This window comes from Crinia signifera, chromosome 4, assembly GCF_055691185.1.
Source record: "Crinia signifera chromosome 4, ASM5569118v1, whole genome shotgun sequence".
NCBI classification, from domain to species: Eukaryota; Metazoa; Chordata; class Amphibia; order Anura; family Myobatrachidae; genus Crinia; species Crinia signifera.
Genome location: NC_139220.1, coordinates 55056096 through 55072286, shown reverse-complemented (window position 1 = coordinate 55072286; position 16191 = coordinate 55056096). Strand labels below are relative to the sequence as shown.

The 16191-nt window shown below is 44.4% G+C and overlaps 1 protein-coding gene across 4 annotated transcripts in view; it reads left to right on the top strand.

Moving 5' to 3' along the window:
* The window catches only part of DOCK2 (dedicator of cytokinesis 2), a 707149-nt gene that overhangs the window by 320750 nt on the left and 370208 nt on the right, over window positions 1–16191 (top strand). The window lies entirely within an intron of this gene.

Genomic DNA, 16191 nt, shown 5'->3' with positions numbered 1-16191 from the left:
ACTGTGGACTTGTCTAAGTTCAAAATGTTGATTTGAAGTTTTGATGTTCTGAATGTCTTTTCTCTCTAACCATATTTTCGGTTACAGGTATCACAAAAGGACAAAGCATTGTATTAAGTTCTTTTATGTAGCCGAAGACAGCCTTGAGCGAGGGGGAGTGTTAGATTGCAGCGCTCAGCGCCTGTCTCCATACACTGTCTAGTGTAAGGCTCACAGTCTGCCTTGTCCCCTTGCAGCCAACGTAGCTAGGCGTCACCCTGAGTGACAGCTCGCTTAAGCGTATAGCAGGGCAGAGACCCCTGACCCTGCTGGCAGCGTTCCCTTTCCTGTTAGGAAGTCCCCGCGTGATATAGAGCGAGTGTGCCTCAGAGAGAGCGTGTGTGACTCCATCCATGCTGTTTGTAGCTCCACGTGCACCGGAGCGCGTAGGAGCAAGCCCCGCTGTAATCCCGTTACAAGCGTGACCTTTGCACAGGGAGATCCACCATCATCATCATTGGCAGCAGCGAGACTGGGAGAGATACCGCAGCGTAAACCAGTTAACTGTCATTAACCCTGCACGAGTCAAACGCCACAGCTAAGTAACATCAGAGACTGTCATACCCAATGTACCAGTTGTATTACTGTTTGAAGTTAACCACAAAAGTACTGTTGTATCCTACAAGCCTGCCACTTGAATAAACCCTTCAATTGGTTATATCTTCTAAGTGTGTCGTCTGACAACCACACTGCACGTATTTATAGACACTCTGCCAATAGAAAGCAGTATTAGATTTAATATTGTGGCAAAACAGGATCTTTATTTTTATAGGCACATTGCAAATAATAATAAATATACAACTAACATAAGAGGGCAGAAGACAGGAAATAAACTCTTGTTTAGCGAGAACAAATGTACTGTAATTATACATGCACTTTATCCCTGGCGTTGATAGTCCGTAAAGCATGTCAATATAATGAATATACTTAGGAGCCTGGAAGTACAGCTTGTATAACTACTGTTGCGTTTGAGATTAGTAGCTTATTAGCATATGAATCCTAATATTGTAGGAAAACACTGTTCTCCAGCTTCCTATTCTATCTGATATGAAATTGGAATATGCACCCAAAAATGCATTCCTTAATTACATTTAAATGGAGATCAGCATGATAAAGAGAGGCTAAGGGATCTGCAGGAGACATGGAACTAATTTGGAGTTGTAGTACTGAAGCAATACATTTTCTAAATGAGAGGAAAACTAAATAGTGTTTGTAAAATGTGACCTTGTTGAGCCTGGATTGCCACAAATTCTGTCTAGCCACACAGAACCCTTCCTTTATCCCTTTATAAGTGATAAAGTAGCCACATACCTTTATGTGTATTTGGGTCATGTACAGTACAGATGTACTCTTAATAGAGCTGCTCATGGCGTTCGCGCCCCCCCGTTCCGATGGAGCCCTCTGCCGCCCACTGCAGTTCCCCCAATGCCCCCAGCAGCTGCCCCCAATTCCCCCCTAAACCTGACCATCTCCCTGAAGCGGAGACGGGCAGGTAAAGTGCTCCCCATCGCCGTATTGTCAGGGAAGCGCGTGTGTGTGAGACGCTCGTGTATCCCTGTCAGATGGAGAGCCTCTCTGCCAGCGATTGCCAGCTAAGGGAATCTGGTGATTCCCAGCGCTGGCAGAGAGGCGATCGATCTGTAGTTCTTATTTTTAAAATATATTTATATTTTGTAATTATTTATTAGTCATTAATTTACCAGATTCCTCTCATAGTTAAATACCCACCTGGCTACAGTACATAGCTGTTCTGCTCACAGTCTCTGGCACTTTTGGAGAGATGTACTGTAGCAAACATTGGAGAGAGATAAAGTACCAACCCATCAACCTTTAACTGTCAAGTTACAGACTGGGCCTTATTCAGCATGAATCGTTACTCGGAGAATAGCTGCGGACTGCAAGCAGAAAGCCACTGCCCACACAGCAAGAAAAGACGGCACCTTGCAGTGTTGCGAATGTATCGCAAATAGCGAGGGATAAGCAGATCTATTTGCAGATAAGGAACCATCAAACAGGTTTTTTTCCATCTGCGCCAGTTTAATACTTCCACTAATCTTCTAAAGAATCTGTATGGAAGTGGTCATTGCTAACGTCATAGTCCCCACCAGAAAATGCCATGTTTCTGCCCCTAAATGCCAGCTTGGTACTTGTGTATTTTGGCGGCGCCCATCGCATCGCATACCATAACGCATACAATGGTATGCGATGCGACGCGATATCGTTCGATAGTGTACGATGGCATACAATTTTCAAATTGTATGCCATTGTACATGGCATACAATGCCATACGATGCGATGCGATTAAACATTGTATAAGCACCCTAATGGGTGCTTATACAATGTTAAGCACCCTAATGGGTGCTTACAATGTTAAATGCACCCCCACGCCACCCCCCCACTATAAACGTGAACCCGAAGCGTGGCGAGCGCAGCAAACCCGAGAGGGGCGGCGGTACGCGTCCTCCGACCTTTTCATACCCCCACTATCCACGTCGGAGTGGAGTTGAGAATAGAATAGTGTGGCGAGCCCGAAGCGTGGCAAGGGGACGCGGATACCTGTGAAGCCCGCGAAGGGACGCGTTTACCTGTGAAAGTATCCGCGTCCCCTCGCGGGGCTCGCTGCGCTCGCCACGCTTCGGGCTCGGTGGCTCGCTGCGCTCGCCACACTATTCTATTCTCAAGTCCACGCCGACGTGGATAGTGGGGGTATGAAAAGGTCGTAGGACGCGTACCGCCGCCCCTCGCGGGCTCGCTGCGCTCTCCACGCTTCGGGTTCACGTTTATAGTGGGGGGGGGGTGGCGTGGGGGTGCATTTAACATTGTAAGCACCCATTAGGGTGCTTATACGATTTTTCATCGTATAGGGGGTCAAAATCGCGTCGCATCGCATGCCATCGGGTACATGGCATGGGATGCAATGCGATACGTTCATCGTACGATGTACATCGGGGGCGCCGCTATAATATACAAGTACCGCCAGCTTTCTGTCAATCAAACTATGGCTACTCTGCGACATCTATGCGTGCGGATATGTTTTAGCTACAGTATTTGTGCCTGCTCATGCGTGATGCCAACAAAGTTGTAAGATAATCGCTTGATTGCGACTTCTCTGATTAGCGAACCATGCTGAATTAGGCACTACTGTATGTTTGAAAACTGTCAGTTAGGAGCTGATAGATGACACTTTATTTATCTCCATCCAAGGTAAAATATTTTATCTCCTCCTTCATCCTCTTAGGCATATACAGTTCTTGAGTGGAAAAGAACAACATAGTACACAAGACACCATTTTTGTTGCACATGTTAGAAGCATACAAAACACAAATGATTATACAATATATGAGTGAGAAATACCAAAAACAAGTAATTAAACAAAGATATGACAAATAACTGAACAACCAGGGGTACAACCAGGGCTATTTTTGGGCCGGAACACCGTTCCTGAAGCTCTTTTGCAAAATGACAACATCAGGAACGGCGTTAACCGGACCTCTGCGGCATGCCCTGCTCTCTGTCTCCTCCTCCGCCACTGCCGCTTCCCTTCTGAGGGGAGGAGAGTGCATTGCGCGTCTCTCCTTCCCTTCACTGTGACCCTGTGACTGAGGCATTCAGAGCTTGCGGGCTGGCTCATGATTGGCTGCCGGCCCACGTGCCAATCAGAGCTCATGGGCCAGGAGCTGGCCTGCGAGATTTGATTGGCTAACGGCCCAGTCACAGGGACACAGTGAAGGGAAGGCGAGATAGCAGGATGCTATGGAAAGCCGTGCACCCCGTAGCTCTACTGCTGGTAATACCAGCAGATGAGTGGCGATGCCATCGATAATGCGGGAGTTATGATCACTCCTGCATCATCGATGGCATCGCCACTCATCTGCTGGTAATACCAGCAGATGAGCATCGATGATGCGGGAGTGATCATCACCGCTCATCGCTGGCCCGCCACACTGGGTAACTTTTGAGCTGGAAGCAGCTCAAAAAACAATCTGAGCTGCTTTCAGCTCAAAGTCGCCCAGTGTGTATGGACTATTATAGCTGCAAAATAAAAGGACATGTTGGTTAATTTCTTTCATGTAAAGAGTTATAGTTAACTTCACAGAGACTTTAAAGAGAAAAAAAAAATTAAAAAAGTAAAAGAAATTTGTGCCAGTAAAGAATCCGGAAGCTTGTGAAATGTCATCTATGTGCTACTACCTTCTCCTCATCCCAGGAGCAAACCCATTTGATGATATTACTGTAAGCCTCTTAGAAAGACAAAGCAGTTTAAGAACTTTGAATCAATACAAATGGATTGTGTTAATGCCAGGGCAGAAAGTCAGGCCAATAAGATTTACAAAATAATCCCCATAAATTTAACAGGTAAGCGCTTAAATGCAAGAGAGAAATTCACAGTTTAAACCTCCAGTATAGCATATACGATTCCATAGTCCAGTGAGTTCTAGTGTATTATTCATTTAGATAATAAAATATTCCAAAGTTGCTTTAATTTGAGTTTTGTTCTATTGAAGTATCAGTACAACGCTAACGTATATTGATGTTCTTACCATGCCTTCCTTGTCATTCTTTCAGGAAACTTTATTTATAGCCCATTGTACATGAACGCCCTTAGGACCTGTGGCACTTGCTAGCTGACCTATAAACCCAGACCTACATGGTCTCTGTAATCCTTGGATTGTTCTACTTTAAAGAATTTGATGTGTAGTGGAAGTGAATTAAATAATGAAAGATTAATCAGTATAAAATGCTGTGCTATGCCGAACACAGGGGAATGTAAAACACTAGAATTACTTTGATCTTCTCTTTGAGAATATTAGTATTAAAACTCTGTCATTGAAATGAATGATTTAGAGGCCCTTGCTACTGTATGTTGAACATAATGCATATCAATAAAATCAATAGACATCAGCATGTGACATCAGCAATAGACATCAGCATGTGACATCTTTTGTGTTAGGATAATTGGGATACGGTCCATGGGTCACCCATAAGATGGTCAACGGTCATTGGGTCGACACAGTTAAGTCGACACACTGGAAGGTCGACAGGGGTCAAGGTCGACAGGGGTCTAGGTCAACATGGGTCAAGGTCTATATGGGGGCTAGGTCGACATGGGACAAGGTCGATAGGTGTCTAGGTCGACACATGTGTTAGGTCGACATGGTTTTTTTGACTGTTTTTTTGAGCCAACATGTGCCGACAGGCGATATTCCATGCCCTAATATCCACTAGGGTGAGGTGGGAGAATAAAGTAGTGTGGCGAGCCTGGCGAGGCACCGTGCCCAAAGCATGGTGAGTGCACGCCGTGCAATTAAAACGGTGTCCATGTTGACATTCAGGTCAAAAACCCCATGTCGACCTTTTGACTGTCAACCTAACCCATGCCGACATAGACGCCTGTAAACACACACACACACGTGTTGACCTAGACACCTGTCGACCTAGACCCCTGTTGACCTTGACTCATGTCGACCTGTCGACCTTCCAATATGTCAACCAAATGGTGTCAACCTAATGACTGTCAACCAACATTTGCTCGACCCAATGATCCCAACCCGGATAATTAATGAATAAAAAAAAAGTTTTTTTCAATTGTATACCTGGAGAGGGTTTACATGCGATAGATGACTAAACATGACTAAAAATCACCAATAAATAGACCTGCTTCTGTGTGACAGATTAGTGAGATCTGTGCATGCTTCTATTTGTAAAAGTGTGTAAAAGTTAAAAGCCCCCCACGAGCATAGCTATAAAGTTTAGGCTGTGCAAAGTGCTGTGCAATCTTTGTGTTACATAAATGACTTACGGTGCTTGCATCATTAGACTCCATCTCACAGAGCCAAAAGGCTGCAATTAATGGGTTCGTATGAAGGGGTCATGGCTAAATGACACAATTTGTCCCAAATCAATCATGGCATTATCTCCACTTCCTGCCCACTTTACTAGGGGGTTTCAAATGTAATCCAAAATCTCCAACTCTGCAGGGCATTGAAGCAAGTACCCGAGTCTTGGGGAGTGGTAAAAGCCCCCAAAAATTGTATTTTTATACACTAGATACTGTATGGAATACAGTATTGATATTATATTACAGGTGGTCTATAGTATAGGCTCTTTCAAACATTTAAATAAGATAACTGGTCAGGTAAAGGTTAAACATATAATAAATACACAAACATAATAGAACCAGTACTGCACTTTCTAACTTAACAATCTCTCACTTCATGGTAAGGCTCCTGTCTCTTCCTCCTGGCAGCTACTCTCTGGTCCATTGCAATGTTCGAGGACATGCAGTAAATGTGGTAGAAGAAGCTGGTACACTAGGCATGTGCAGCAGCTCTGCTCTGTCCCTTACATGGCATGATGTGGTGGCAGCTCTATTGATCATATTATATACCAGCTATTGTTGTCACAATTTAAGGCACTTGCCAAGAGGAGGAGACTTTCCGGGCAACCAGAACCCCCTCCCCCCTTCCCCCCCATAAATATCCATTATGACAATTGCTAGTAAGAATACATGATGAATGTAACTACTGACGATTTTTAATCCTGGCATTTTGTGTATACAAGTACTATACAAGCACTGTGCAAGTTGTAGTTTCTAGCCACTGTATTTATAGGTACAGAGCTGGTCCCTGGCTTTGGGCGTGATGCCATTTCTCCATGACTGGTTGGATGTGATTGGTTGCCAGTAAATTGTTTGGTCTTTTGGATGTTATAGCTGTGGAGAGAACTGTAATCATGTTGTCCGTCAACAATATGTTTTATTGTTTCCTTTAGGACAAATTGTAACTTGTGTAACTACATAGAATATATTCTGCTAGTCGAGAAATTGCCCATTTATGCTTACAGAGGTTTGTATGCTTGGACTAAAAGTACTTTCTTTTTTGTTTATCCCTTCACTTTGCAAATCGATCACATTCTGTGCATGGCATGTTAAAAACTGCTTGACGCAGTATACAAGAAACAAACAATTATTTGCAGTGATTAAGATAAATTGGTGTTAAAGCGAGCATTTGTTTCAAAACAAAGCACTTGCTGGATAAGTAAACAACATATTAACAGCCTGTAAGGTCTTGTGCAAAGTCAAAATCATTCATTTACCAGAAGGCAAATGTGAATATTAATTAAATCCCCCTTCATTAGTGCTATACATTATTGTATGAATGTACCTCTTTAATGGAAATAAAGCAGATAAAGAGACATACTTAACTATGGTCAAATGTTCCATGCAGGTTCTGAAGGTGTGTCCATTACATTATGACTGTCCAGACTCGCACTTTAAATATTTAAAAAAAAATTTAATGTCTCTGCTTGTATATTTGTATCGTTCACAATTAATTTTCGTTTAATGTTCATTGTATGCGAGCACTTTAGGATAAATAAAGATTCTATCTATCTGGATTGGAATTTTATTGCACTCTGTTCCTTTCTTCTCTCTCATCTGTCTCTATCTCCCTACATACCTCCCAACTTTCAGTGGTGGCTTAGCTGGACCTTCACGCACGCCCAAAATATTGGGGGTGTGGCCTGATGGTGAGGGGGCGTTACCTTTAAATTACTTGCGTAAGGGCACAGCGTCTATTCACCGCTGGCCAGGTGGCAGCGAGGACTCCCAACTGTCCACCCCTGCCGCAAGACAATGCTGGCCCGTGCAGAATGCGGGAATGTCCCCAAAAACCGGATGTTCCTGCAGGAAATGGGACAGTTGGGAGGTATGTTCCTATCTTTCTCTATCACCCTGCTCTCACTCCTTTGTCCCTTTCTCTCTTGCATTTCCCATTCCTCCTCTGCTCTCCTCGCTTTATGGGGCCATTTATCATTCTATATTTGGGCTTAGCCGCAGATATTAAGTATCCCCCATATGTTTAACGGAGGGGTCGCGTGCATCCGCATCCTGTATGGGTTTCTTTGGTGGATGCGATGCTGGCCAATTTACCCCTGGAAGTGGCTCCTGTGCAGCCTGAACTTGCTTGCCCATAGCAACCAATCAGATTCTACTTATTATTTATTTAGCACCTTCTAGAAAATAATAGATACAATCTGATTGGTTGCTAACATCCCATCTGCAATAGAACTCCCATCTTAGTAAATTTACCCTAGTGTATTTGTTAAAACATTGTAGAGGTTCTTTATTCCAATGTGTTTGTCAGTGGACAGAACACGGATTGTAGAGGAGAAAAGGGATAAAAATGGTGAAAATACAGCCTTAAGCCCCGTACACACGGGGGAGATATATTGCTCAGCAATATAGTGCTAGCAATATATTGCTAGCACTATATTGCTGAGCAATATATTGCTGAGTGTCTCTCCTGTTCATCAGTGACCAGAGATTGTCGCTGATAATCAGGAGACTCTGCCGGGGGAAGAGGCAGGGAAATAGCTGATCGCAGGAGCAAGCTCCTGCGACCAGCGACCACCAGGGGCTGCACACGGGAGCGCGCACCCGGCGATTCATCGCCGACAGCACACACAAATCACTGGCAATATGGTCGCTCAGCGACCATATTCCCAGCGATATGTGCTGAAATTGCACCCGTGTGTACGCACCATTAGGGTGCTCTTTTCTGTAAGGGTCTGCTCTGGAAATCATTATTAATGATGATTTTAATTCGTTTAAAGTAGAGATGTGCAGGCTCTGATTTACTCTGATTTCAAAGCAGCATCTTATTGGCTATTATCTGTCAACAACTGTCATGTGATTTGGGATAGCCAATAAGATCCTGCTTTGAAATCAGAGTAAATCAGAACCTGCACATCTCTCGTTTAAAGAATTGAAAACGTAAAAAAAAAATGCTCCATGTAGCTGTAGTTACTAGAGGAGGGGATGGAGCCACAATGATTCTGTGATGACCATTTTCCCAGACTAATATTAATATAGGTGGGATAAGCTTTGCCTAGAACTTACTACAGTAAGTGTAGCTCCGTCATTATTGGCAACAATGAAGCAATGGGCCAGATGTAATAGGGCGCGACAATCAGAAAGTGAGAGATTTTGGGAGAGTTTTCCCATTTTTTTTTAAAGCGGCAATCATTTTACATGGCTAAATCAACATTGTTTCTCAGTGTAAATGATTGCCGCAGTATATGGTCGTGAGGTCGACACTTTTAAGGTCGACATGCATCGGGTTGACCACTGAAGGTCAACAAGGCTTAGGTTGACACGTGAAAAGGTTAACATTGCTAAGGTTGACAGGGGGCGACTCAAGCATAAGGTCGACAATGGGAAGGTCAATAGTCAAAAGGTCGACATGAGTTTTTCATTATTTGTTTTGGGCCGACATGTGCCGGCAAACGGTATTTCACGCCCTACCATCCACTAGGGTGGGGAGGGAGAATATAATAGTGTGCCGAGCATGGAAGGCGGACGCACTGATACGGTGTCCATGAAGACATACAGGACAAAAAAAGTGAAAAACCTTCCCATTGTCAACCTGATGCTTGTGTCAACCTTCTGACCCCGTCGACCTTAGCAATATCAACTTATTGCAGGTGTCGACCTAAGACCTGTCGAGCTTCAGTGGTCACCCCAATGCATGACGACCTTCGTTTGGTTGACCCAATGACCCATACTCGATTGCCGCTTTAAAAAAAATGAGAAAACTTTCCTAAAATCTCTCACTTTCTGATTGTCCACCATATTGCATTTGGCCCATTATAGTATTAATCCGTGTTGGCTATGTGAGCAGCTAGTGTGTACACTATTAGTAACATGTCATCCTGCAGTAAGTATGGGGGCAGCCGTGTGATATGGCTGCAGTTCAGCATCTTTGCTTCTTGATGCCAAAAGCACCTTGTTCCGACACAGAGAAACATTAACAGGTGCACAATTACTAATTTATTCACACTGGCTCCAGGCAGCACAGACTCTTCTGAATCAGCTCTTCCTGATTCTTTTCTTCATGACTAGTTGCTTCATAGTAAATGACATGCATACCCAGCTGCTGTTGTTACATTAATGCCACTGTTACTTGTACATCATGGGTGAAATGTAATAGGATGAGAGATTCGAAAAGTGAGAGATTTGGGAAGAAATCTCCAGGTTTTTTTAAAGCGGCAATCATTTAACTGCAAAATCAAACTGGTTTCTCATAAAATCTCTCACTTTCTGAATCTCTCATCCCATTAAATTTCACGCCATGTTTCCTGCAAGTTTCATCATGGGCACTATAAACAACATTCTGGGTGACATTGAATAGGATGCGAATTTTAGTCACTTTCTAAAATTGCACCCTATCGCACTTTTCAAAATCGAATTTTTTTCCCGGAATACGCATGTTTAATGGTATGCGAAATCTGGGCAAAAGGGCAATTTTTAGTAATGAAAATGTGCGATTTAAGTCACGAAAATGTGCGAATTTAAGGAAAAGACTTGTTCAGCCAATCAGGGCTGAGCTCTGTGTCTCCATGGAGACGCATCAATCCAACCACGCTAATAGCCTCTATAGCGCTGTGTGTGTTTTATTTTAACATTCCTTTTACAGGTGACTACAAGTCCCATCGGGCCCATTAATACCCCGCATGCTGGCACTTGTAGTTCACCTGTACAAAGAAATGTTATGTATGAATGCTTGTACACTATCAGGCCGGCATCCAATGGCCAGGGACGCCGGTGACAGCCCCAGGCTTCAGCGCTGGATGGGTGAAGCCTGGGGGGGACCCCTTTATTGGGGGGGACCCCACTCCCCCAGGTACCCGTCCAATGCTGACCAGCCACGGTGCTCATGGTTTGGCCGGGGGACCTTATGCAAAAATCGCCCCCGGCTGTTGCATGACACCGCGTGCTGTTGGAGCCCGGTGCTGGTTTCAAAATATGGGGGACCCCCAGATTTTTTGTCCCCCGTATTTTTGGAACCAGGGCCGGCTCAATGAGCCCGGTGCTGTTTATGCTCAGGAGGGGGGACCTCACGCCATTTTTATTTCAAATTTTAACTTTTACACATTTTTTAAGACATTTCCATACACAGATCTCAATGATCTGTGCATGGTTCTAGCAAATTCGCCTGTCAGAACCTGGTCTGCATGTGTGGCGATATTTAGTAACATTTTCTCATTTTCACATCTCATTAAATATGCGATTTGTAGGAGGGAAGCTTTGTGATCCTTGGCTGAACTGAAATGTTTGTGGTCACCTATATACAGTATGCCCTCCCCCTGTATTGATAAAATATTAGCAAAAAAGTTTCATTGTACGGTAGGAAAACACGAACAGTACGCACAATGAGTGAATGGCAGCGCATGCTGTTTCATTTCTGCCGGTTCTCCTCAACGCTTGTGTAAACATTTATTTCATAAGATTCAAGCAGGGAACACAGATCATCGAGAAGGGAATGTGCTGTTGTATACAAATGAATGATGATGCCGCAGAAGCAGCTGTCAGGATTTTGTTATATCACTATGTGACCTACTATAGTTATAAGTTTGCAGCGATAAGTATACTCGTATATATATTTTTTAACACCTGTGCTTGTCACACAGTAAAAAAAAAATCACTTATGGACACAATTTGTCAACAAATCAATAAAATAACAACAAGGCAGCTGCACTGGCTGTTACCTGCCAGGAGCATAGTTGATGATAGCATAGTATTATGAAATATTACACAAACTGTAATAATTGAAGTTTTGAAAAATATTTTAAAATTGGATAGTGGTAAACAGCCAGCCAATCAGCTCCTACTTGCCATTTCACAGACTGTGTTTGAAAGGAGCTGGTTGGTTGTTTATCACTCTCCATTGTATCACTTTTGAAGCTTAGTGCATCTGGCCCTAGATGTTTTAATAAAGAATTCCTGATACCCATAATGGCTGTTCCCATTCCTTTCTGCTCCACTAATATGCATCTCAATTAATTATTGTATCCCTGGATACCTTCCTCTGCCAAAAATCTGTCCAACCCCTTTTTAAATATAACAATATTGTCTGCCATCACAACCTTTTCCGGAAGAGTATTCCATATCTTCACGGCCCTTAAGGTCCATACACACTGGGAGATTATACAAAACATCCATTCACAAAGCGGTGGGGATTTGCGGACCGTGGAGGGGGCATTTACGCGGGTGGCGTTAGATGGTTTGCTAAGGAGCGAGTTTTCGCTGCTTAGCGAGTCAACAAGAATCACCTTCTTTATCTCTTCACCAGGCTTAATACATCGGCCCCCGTTACCTATTTTCCAGCCAATTCTTGATCAAATGTTATTAATGATTTACTACCAGTTATTTATATAACGCACAAATATTCCGCAGACCTTTAGGGAATATTTGAACATTTACATCAGTCCCTGCCTTAGTGGAGCTTAAAATCTGCAGTATATTGCCTACCACATGCAGGGCCAGATTATAATGGGGGCACAAGGGGTCAGTGCCCCTGGGCCCCCCTCTTTTTTTTTTAGCTAAAGGTTTTGTGCATGGAAGAGGGGTAGTGCTGCAGCTTCACCTATCTGCCAATGTGACAATGATTAATGGTGCTGAGCATCGGGAGTCAAAGCACACTGGCTGCACAAGTGTGCAGTGCATTACTGGGAGGTGACTAAGTCCCATGACACTTTGCACCAGAGGGCAGAGGCTGATACGTTTGTGCTGAGCTCTGATTGATGGAGCTCATTACATGCTTCTCAGGCCCATGGAGAACAGCAGCAGCAGCCTAGTCATGGGTGGGTTTTTAATCAGAAGCAGCACTGGGACAAACACAGGCTTTTCATGTGGTATAGAGAGAGTGGGCGACCCGCACCATATGTAGTGAATTTTATAGATCTCAATATGCAAGTATGAATGGCTATAAGCCCACCAATGGGGATTTATTATATATAAATCTGCCCCAATTGGTTGAGGGTGCCGTCTACTGATTTAATATATATATAGAATACAAGAAAAGAAAAGCAAATCAGTTTAGACATATACTAGACATATTTGAATTTGCAATAGAATATACAGAAATAGTAAAATACAACACATTAAAATATGTATTTTACTATTTCTGTATATTCTATTGCAAATGCAAATATGTCTAGTATTCACTAGTTTTAATATTTGTGGTATACATGCACTGCAGCCATGAATTATTGCACTTGTTCATGTTTAAACTCTGAAGGAGTCTCTGTCTCAGGTGCATTGTATCAATGGGTGATGTCATCCGATCTTTGAGTCTCCCATTGGTGGATGTCTCTGTTATAGTGACCACGGGTTATCACAGAGCCACGCCCTCTGACGAAGTCTCTGACGAAACGCATTAGGGCGTGGCCTGTGATACCTGTACCTTGTTTGACCCGGTGTCCCGCCTGGCGTGTTATTCCCCCCGACGAGTGGTTTGGATTCCCGGCAGCGCAATCCAGTGTATGTGGCCTTCCTTCCATCGGTGGTTGTGGATATCTCATCGGCAGCGGTGTGCCCTGGGTATTTATATTAACATCATGTGGTAACCAGCCCACTGCAGTTGTTTTTCTGGTACAAGCATTTGCTTTTATCTGTTTTGGAGTGTGTTCTCCTTATTAAATGTCGGTTTCATGCACCATAGAGCACCCCTTTGTTCTCTGTGTGTTCTAGATATTCTATTCATCCTGACCCTGGATGCTGTGTCAGAAGGGAGCTGCAGTCTTTATTGTGGACTTTTGGTGACTTTTAAATACCCTTATTTAAAGGGTCATATTGCTGGACCAATATTGGACTTTAAATTGAGCACTGCTCACACAGATTTTTTTCCTATATATATATATATATATATATATATATATATATATAAATATATATATATATATATATATATATATATATAGATAGATAGATAGATAGATAGATAGATAGATACGTGGTTACCGGCACTCCAAGATACACATGACAGCTGCCCGGGTGCTGCACTCAAAGAAATGGTTCTATCCTTGAAAACTGAGTAAAATCTGAAATGTTGGAGCTGATTGCGTCTGCATAGTCATTTTTGTGAAGTCCAAAGGAGTGCCACTTACCACACATCTCTCTCTCTCTTTATATATATCTATAATATATATCTATATCTACTGTATATATCCCCTGCAGTTACGCATTGACCAAGTTTATACTGCCTTTACTCTGTGTTTTGACAGTGTAATATTCTCCTATGCAGTTTGCGGCCAGTAATGACAAGTGCAAGGGGGCCCCCCTGTCTAAAGTACCCCGGGCCCCCCGAAGGCTTAATCTGGCACTGACCACATGTACTTTGTATTAGAGATGTGCAGACTCGGATTCCAGAGATCCGAGCCCCCACGAACGTCATCATTCCGAGCCTGGTTCCGAGCAGCGCTCGGAGATTCCCGCCTGACTCGGGTCCGTCCGCGTTGTTAGAACGTCATCTCCCAGCGCCGAAATTTTGCCAGGCTTTAAATAGCGACTGCTGTGCCCACCATCTTCACTCCAGTCTAGTAGTGGGTTGGGAGAGGGTGTGTTGGTGCTGCTGCTGGGGCTTAAACTTGAGCTTGACCTTGAATTTAATATTTTTTATTCGCTGGGGCTGTCTCTCAGTGCTGCTGTGTAGTCTAACTGTGTACTTGTAGTAGTACTACTGTCTCCTCTGTGCGGTATACCTCTGGTGTGCTGTGCTGTAATTATTTTATTCGCTGGGGCTGTCTCCCTCAGTGCTGCTGTGTACTCTGGCCCTTATTCTGGTTGGTGCGGTCGAGCCGCATATGCGGCTCCGACCGCACCAGACGAATCCCCGCCTACAAGACGGATCGGCACGGCCGTCCGTACACGGACGGCTGCCGATCCGCATGAAAATGGCGGGGCGTACGCCTCCACCATGTTGGGAGCTGCCCCCTGCATTCGATGGTCGATGACCATCGAAGGCAGGGCCGCACGCTCCCCCCGCTCACGCAAGCTTAGAGCACACGGACAATCGTCCGTGTGAAAGCTTGTATTGGGGCGGGCAGCTGACATCCGGCGATGTCAGCTTTCCGCCCCCATCACTGGCGTCATAGCCTCATTACCATGCATACGCCCCGCGTTTGCATGGGAACGCCCATGAAACGCTGGGCGTATACATAGGGTAATGAGGCTATTAAGCCCCTCACACCCCTATACGCCCCCTTTGCGGCGTCTAAATTTTTTACTCGGCGAATTCCCCTGCACATGCGCAGAGTGACCTCTGCGCATGTGCAGAGTGTAAACATCGGCGGTACGGCCGCACGCGGTCCGTACCGCTCAGATCAAAATAAGGGCCTCTGTTCTCCTCTCTGATTAGGGTGGGGTCTCCCTAGCAAGGAGGACAGTCTAACTGTGTACCTGTAGTACTACTGTCTCCTCTGTGCTGGGACCTACCTCTGGTGCTGTGCTGTAATATATATTATATGAATAATTAATTATATTATATATAGTCCACTGGTGCTGCCTGCACTGAATCTGCCAGTATTATTTAGTTACTCAGTCCACTGTTGCCACTGGCAGTGCTACTGCCTACCTAGTGTACCTACCTAGTACATACTAGCATACCTCCCAACTTCTGTCCTTATGAAATAGGGACACTCGCGCGGCGAAAAGGGGGCGGGGCGTATGCAAATGAGGGAACGGGTTATGCTAATTAGCCGCGACCTCATTTTCATACGAGAATAGACGCTGTGCGCATGCGCACAGCGTCTATTCTACTAGATTGGGGGTCTCCCAACTGTCACCCCCTCCGCAGCGGGACAATGCCTGCCGCGGGTGGGACAGCGGGACAGGACCCGAAAATCGGGACTGTCCCTCTAAAATCGTGACAGTTGGGAGGTATGTACTAGGCTGCTACTGTATATCTAATTTAATTAAAAAATAATACTTGTGCTGTGTGGGACTGCTGCTGGTGCACTGACTTGTGCCACTGAGTGCCACTGCCAAGCAGTACCTAATAATAAACTTAATTATTATAAATTCTGCTGGTGCACAATACTAGTATTGCTGACTTATCTACCTGTCTTGTGCCTAGTACTGTCTTATCTACCTGCCTGGTGCCTAGTACTGCCATATCTACCGTCTGGTCTGGCGCTCACTGCCTAATACTGCCGTATCTACAGTCTGTTTTGGGGCTCACTGCCTAATACTGCCATATCTACCGTCTGGTCTGGGGCTCACTGCCTAATACTGCCGTATCTACCTGTCTGGTCTGGGGCCCACTGCCTAATACTGCCATATCTACCGTCTGGTCTGGGGCTCACTGCCTAATA